Source organism: Phyllostomus discolor, chromosome 7, assembly GCF_004126475.2.
Source record: "Phyllostomus discolor isolate MPI-MPIP mPhyDis1 chromosome 7, mPhyDis1.pri.v3, whole genome shotgun sequence".
NCBI lineage: Eukaryota > Metazoa > Chordata > Mammalia > Chiroptera > Phyllostomidae > Phyllostomus > Phyllostomus discolor.
The window spans coordinates 79,855,536-79,863,116 of record NC_040909.2 but is presented as its reverse complement, the minus strand read 5'-3'; positions in this window follow the sequence as shown (position 1 = coordinate 79,863,116).

Sequence of the window (7,581 nt, the reverse complement as noted above, 5' to 3'; positions counted from 1 at the left end):
CTATTTATACTGTGTTTATCTCTGAGCATAGTGGAAGTACCCATGACTATAAATTACTAGATTATTTCACTTAACTGAAAAAAAAGAGTGTGTTTCTCATTAGCCTGGCAAAATGATTCTCAGTCCTCCATCTGTATTTTATTTACTACCATGTAAAAGACTGAGTGACTAAGTAGAGAAATAAGGCACCAGCTGAGAGCTACTGAGGAAGAGAGCTGCTTCCTGGCCCAGTTCCCACCCACTAGCATCTCTGAATCGGGTGTTTCCCCTGCTTTGCCCCCCCACACTGAGACTGGGCCCACCTCTGCTTCCTGCCTGGCCCTCCTCATGTGCTCTGCATCCCTGGACCAGACAGACCTCCAGCAAAGCACTACATGGCATCATGCAGATTCACTAAATGCATGTTTAATGTCATGAGGATATTGCTTAAGGAATGAGCACACCACTAAAATTTTCCTTTCAGTTTAGAAGAAAGAGTCAAGTAAGTTTTAAGATTTGTTACAAAGCTATATCCCTACCTACTAGCATGTGCCAACATAGAACACAGTAGATTAAAGAATTTCATGTTTTAAAAAATAGAAACTAATAAAACTAGAGAAATAGGTATAGGTGATTGATATGTAGCAACTTCCAGTTATAAGATAAGTCCTGGGGATGTAAATATACAGTATGGTGACTACAGTTAACAACAGTATAGCACTGCATAGTTGAGAGTTGCTAAGATAGTAAATCTTAAAAGTTCTCATCACAAGAAAAATTAATCTTTGTAGCTATGGTTACACATGGCACTTAGACTTATTGTGGTGATCATTTTGCAATATGTACTTATATCAGTTCATTATGTTTTACATATAAAACCAATACAATGTTATATCTCACTTATATCTCCATAAAAATAAATAAATAAAACTACAGTAAAATGGATCTATCAAATTCAAGGAGGTCTTTTTGATTCTAAAATAGGGAAAAACAACTTTAAAAGCTTTGTAGATTATTCTATTATCTTTAAATTTTTGAACATGAAAATACATCATAACATTAAAAGGCTATTAATAAACTAGAAAAATATTTTAGCATAAATGACATAAAAGGTTTAATGTAACCTAGTATGTAAAGGTGTTTTATAAATCAATATGAATAGCCTAGCAGAAAACTAGGCAAAGGATATGAAAAAGGGGTTTTACTAAGGAACTAAAGATCATAAAAAGAGAAATTTTCAATAAAATATTTAAGTTCAAACTCACTAGGAATAATAACAATGGAAATGAAAACCAATGAGGCAACAATATTTTTTATGATCACCTCAGTTATTTTGTGGCTCTATGTTAATCCCCAAATCTCAGTAACTTAACACAAGGAAATTGACTTCTCATTAATTGTGACAAGTTCATCACAGATTGGAGGGAGTCCCTTAAGGATCTCGCCTGAGGAAGCTATTCCATCCGAAACCGATGCCTTCTTAGCAAATGAATAAGAGAAGAGGGGAGAGAATCATGCACAATATTTTCTCTGCCATGTCCCAGAAGTAACACGTCACTTCTCACAATTTCCCTAATGGTATAGTCACATGCCTTCCCAATTCTAGCATTGCTCTCTCTGCCAAACTCTCAAATTGGCAAAGATAAAGAAAAAAAGAAAAGCTGTGTAGATCAAGATATGTCTTGCAGAAAACCAGTGTGTGCAAAGTGAAAGAGACATGAAGCTGCATGACACATTTGGAATTTTGCAAAATATTTAGCTAGGAGACAAAGGTTGGTAAGAAATACGTGGGAAAGTAGGGAGAGGCCACCTGCTAAAGGTTTTTTTAATGAGTTCAGGCTTCATTGTGAGGGTAATGGGGACTACTGATGATTTTTAAGCAGAGGAGTGCTATGATCAAATGTACATTTTGAAAAGTTGTTCTAGCTGTGGTAAAAAAATAAATAAAAAGGAAGGGGGAAAGCACTGGGAACTGAGAGATCAAGGAGAGCACTATTGCAGGGAGTATTAAGGTATAAATAAAAATTAAGACTTGCTCTACCAGTCTGCATTCCTACCAACAGTGAACTAGGGTCTCCTTTTCTCCACATCCTCGCCAGCACTTGCTGTTTGTTGATTTACTGATGATAGCCATTCTGAGAGGGTGAGGTGATATCTCACTGTAGTTTAATTTGCATTTCTCTGATGATTAGTGAGGTTGAGCATCTCTTAATTTATCTACTAGCAATCTGTATGTGTTCTTTGGAGAAGTGTCTATGCAGGTCCTTTGCCCATTTTTTAATTGGGTTCTTTTGGTGTTGAGTTGTAAGTTCTTCATAAATTCTGGATACTAACCCCTTAGGCATATTGGCAAATATGTTCTCCCATGTTGTAGGTTAAAAAAATTAAAAAATGGATCTGCCTTTTGACCCTGTGATCCCACTTTTGGGACTATATCCAAAGAGACACAAAACACTAATTAGAAAGAACATAAGCACCCACTCCTCTGTGTAGTGCAGAATTATTTACAATCACCAAGATATGGAAGCAGCCCAAGTATCCATCAGTAGATGAGTAGATAAAACAACTATGGGACATTTATACAGTGGAATACTGCTCAGACTAAAAGAAAGAAGAAAATTTTACCCTTTGCAATGGCATGGATGGACCTGGAGAACATTATGCTAAGTGAAATAAGCCAGTCAGAGAAAGAAAATGCAATGTGATTTCACTTAGATGTGGAATCTAATGAACAAACTGAACTAACAAGAAAAATAGAGACATACTCCTAGATACAGAACAGGATAACAGATAAGTCAGGGTAGGTTACAGGGTAGAGTGATTGAGCAAAAAGGAAAAATGACTCACAGACATGAACAACAATGCATGTTTGCAGGGTGGAAGGGGTATAGGGCATTAAGTGGTAATGGAAAAATACAATAAAACACTTTTGAAACATATAGAAATAAGTGAGTTCAATTTTTTTAAAAAAGAATGTCTATTCCATAACATATTTGGGAATGTCAATCACATAAACTCAGAATGGGGACATTGTAGTCCCATGTCAATTTCATATAAAAACTAACCATTATAAACCAACTTAAGAAACCAAATCACAAGGTTTCAAGTTAATGATTTCTTGCAACTGGCACAAGAAATTTCAAAACTGTTTGCTCAGCTGTTCATACCACCAAGATTTAATCCTTGTGAGCGACTTTTTTTTTGGATACTCTGATCTTCTTCCAGTTACTGCAATGAGATGGGTTCCAACAAGCTGCAGCCTCCAGGCACACAGCTACCTTCGATGGCATGCCTTCTCTCTTTCCAAAACCCACAGACTACAGGCAAAGCTTTACCCATTTCACAGAGGAAGGAGGACTCCTAGAGTCATCTTCTTGGAGAAACTTTCTTTTTTCTTCTATGTGACATATTTATTCTTTTCTCTCTGTAGAGTTGCTTTAAAGCCCCTTTGATATTATTTGCTTTTCTCCTCTAACATTCCACCAACTAATTTAAAATCTCACTTGAAAGAAAGAGTAAGTAGATTGTAGGAGTTCAAAGTATAGACTGAAACTAGACTGCCCAAATTCAAATACTAGTGCCACCATCTAATTACTTACTCCATGACCCTGAGCTGCTTACTTAATTTCTTAATTACTTAAAAATCTCAAGTTCTTATAAAATGAGGATAATGTTAGTGTCTATCTGTAGAAAAGTCGCAAAAATGTTTTCAGTTCTTTATAGGACAGGATCCATACACATTGATGAAGAGACAAGATAAAGGGGGTTAAAGAGAAGTCTGCATGTTGAAGACAAGGTTTCCCGGCCCTTTGCTTCACCCTGGCATTGGTTTCATGCTGGCTGTCCTGTCTAAGAGATAGGAAGAATCTTCTCTGCTTTTAACAACAGATACAGACAACAAAACAAAGAAAGATAAAAGAAGAGACCCAAGCAAATGAAGATAATGTAGGTAAAAAAAGATGGACCTTTAAATATATATTTTCCTCTCTTTCTTAAGATAAAAGAAAATATTGCAGTCATAATTCAAGGATAGGGAAAAAAGGGAAAGAATCAGAGAATACAAGCTAAAAAATTAGGACTCCAATTAATCACTCACTCTTTTAAACTGAGACACCAAAAAGTTATAGACTCATTGTAAACAGGCACTGTAAAATAACATGTTTTTACATAGACTTATAGCCTGAATTTTCACCATCTGGATGGTCTAAGAAACCTTAAGCCTTAAACTTGATTAAGATGATCCCAGACTGGAAGTGCCTCAAGTTACCCAGCAAAAGTAAACAAAAATCCTCTCTGGAGGAGGATATCTACCATTTTAGCATTTCAATTATTCTTACAAATTAGGTCTGAAAAAATGTGTAGCATACAATATGATATGGCCATAACCAGGCACACAAAGAAATAAGACCCTAATGTTTAAAACAAGTAGACACAATAGGAGATAAAAAGTTACCCACCAATACTTGATATAATACCTTACTATAAATAAGTGGGAATATTAAGAAGACTATAAAACATACAGGGAGACAGAAAACTGTACTTGAACAACAATTAAAATAAAATAAATAAAATAAAAACATACAGGGTATTTTATTCAATAAAAAAAGTCAAGCTTAAATATTTCATCAGGACACTATAAATCATAAAAAGTTATACAGCATGTTAAAAAAAGAACCAAATAAAAAACCAAGAATATAATACATGTTGAAAAAACTGTCTATGGGGTTTATCATTTGATTAGACATAATTAAAGAATTATTAAACTGGAAGAAAGATTAGAAGAAACTAAATGGTGCGAAGCACTGAAAGATAAAGTGATAGAAAATATGGAGGAAAAGGTAAGAGATTTTGAGGTAACAATGAAAAAGTATAACATCTCAGAAGTAGAAGAAAGAGAATAGAGCAGAAAAAATATTTGAAAAAATAATAGCTGAAATTTTTTGAACTGACAAAAGGTACCAAATTGCAGATTCAAGAAGCTCAAAAATCTAAAGCAGGATAAATAAAAAGAAATCTACATCTATATACCATGGTAAAACTTTAGAAAAATTAATGATGACAGGTAAAGTCTTTTAAAAGCTATAGGAAAATGGACAGATTATTTTCAAAAGGGAAACCTGTCCTGAGACCCAGCAATTCTACATGCCTGAGTAGGTTTCACAATGTATATATATCCTGAATAAGTAAACCTCTAAAATAGACCTGAATACTGCTTGTGAATTAGGCCATTTCAATGTTAGATAGTTCTAAATGTTTCAAAATGCTTTCTTTTGTTATGCCAGTTTCTCACAATTCTTGAGTCGAGTGGTGTTCTATAAATGGCTGGCTTCAAGCAATCAATGAAAGATCACTGAACATGGAGCTGAGAAGTGATGCACTAAGTCAGTTCTCACAGGCCTGTATTCCTGACTATGTCTGTTCTTGTCAAGGTTAAAATCTTTGATTCTTTACTTATTTCCCCCATGTAGGTGATTGTGAGTGGAATATTCATCCATTCCACAGATATTTATTAAGGGCCTACTCTTTGCCAATAAATGTTCTAGGAACTAGATATATATCAGTGAACAAAAGGTATCTCCATGGAGCTATGGTATAGTGGAGAGAAAAAGGCAATGAACAAAGAAGTAAATATACAATCTGTCAAATGGTGATAAATGATATGGAAAAGAGTATCTAGGGATAAGGAAGAGAGGAGGAATTACTACTTTAGATGGGGAAGCCTCACTGATAAGACTATATGATATATTTCTTCTCTGCTCTCACTCATTGTCATACTAAAGTAGAGAGGAAAACTGTTGAATTTAGGGAAAGAAAGCTGAATTTATGAAAACTTTTAGAAGAGTTTATATAGAGTATAAGCACTATAAAGAGGTATTGTTGTAAATGAGAGATTGTAAATTAAGTGTTCAAAAGAACTGAACCATTTCTATAAATTCTTCATAAAGAATTTAAAAATTGAGAGGGTCCAGTAAATATGCACATTTCCAGCCTTACCTGTAAGATCAAAAAATCAGGCACAGCAAACCCTGAATTCTAGAATCCTTTAGACAAGTCCAGCTCTCCAGTCAGTCACTGTGGTTCTCATCAGGCTGTTTGCATTCACCTTACATAAGCTACCTGCTCCCTATAACCTTTTCAATTTGTGACCTTGCCAAAATTAATCAGTAATTTTTAAAAGAATCTCATAATTTGATTGTTTCTAAACTGCTGTTTCATTGTTTCTGAAAACCCACCATCAAAACAAAAGAAATTTTAAATAATATACTAGAAGCTCTGCAATGTACTCTATGGATATTTCCAAAAACCATTTTGAAGAATGAGAGCATAAATATAAAACAGGTGTATAAATTAAGGTACTCACTTTGATGTGAAAAATGAATATCAGGAAATAAAATCTCCAGAGAGTTAAAATGTACATAATACCTTATATTAGTAATTAAGGTATATAGCATCATACAGATATTCATATTGTTCAATGTGCATATTTTAATATTAACTGTGAGCTTTAGAGAAGAGTTTCTTCTTATGATTGCCCTTACACTATCAGCATTACTAAATTATAATGAAATATAAGTAGCATTTCATACTTTGAAATCATTTAATATTTATAGGGCAATATGAAGGAATTTGACCAAATTAATGACAACTGAACGCAAATATTTTTTTCATCAATGAATGTAGCATGAAGGTTATCAAGTTATTGCAATGAATTCAGGTAAAAGTTTTTAATTTCCAATTCCCAATTACAAATAAACTTCAAAACAAACATTTACATTGGTTTATAAACATTTCATGGACTGAGTTTATGAAATACTACCTTCCATCTGCCAAGATGCATACTTACAAAGTTCTATTTACAATGCTGCCTAGATACCACTATTAGTCATCCTAAATATTGCTATAACCAAATAAGTCCCATAAATCAAATGTTGCCAATAAAGACAACTGGTTCTGGAATCATTTCTAGAGCCAGTCTCATCAATTTCTAATTTGTTTGTTTGTTTTGGAAGGAATAAGAGGAGAATAAAATAACTGAAGTAGAGCTTACAACTAAAATTATATTTCAATTTAATAGAATACATGTAAATGGATGTTTAAATAAAAGTTTGACATAAGAAACTATTTTGTTCTAAATTCAATTCTTTTCACTTTGAGATTTCCTTATACCTATTTTTTAGTAATAGAACACACACAAATACATGTATTTGGTTGGCATTAAGTCCATTTGGAAGCCATTTTTAAAAAGAAAGTCTTTTTTTTTTCATTTTTATAGTGTTTTTCTATCTGAATTATATGAGGTCTGAGGACACTGAATCATCCTTATAGGAGTTGTCTCTTATATTACACTTTTAACATAGCCAGATATTCTAAATATCACTTTTGTTTTTTTTTATGTTTTTTTAAGCATACTTTATCGATTATGCTATTACACTTGTCTAATTGTTTTTGTCCCCTTTCTCCCTGCTCCGTCCTGTACATCTCCACCCACCAGTATTCCCTCCACCTTCAGTTCATGTCCATGTAATGTATATTTCAGTTCTTTGGCTTCTCTGTTCCCCATACTATTCTTAACCTTCCCCTGTCTATCTTATGCCTACCAAT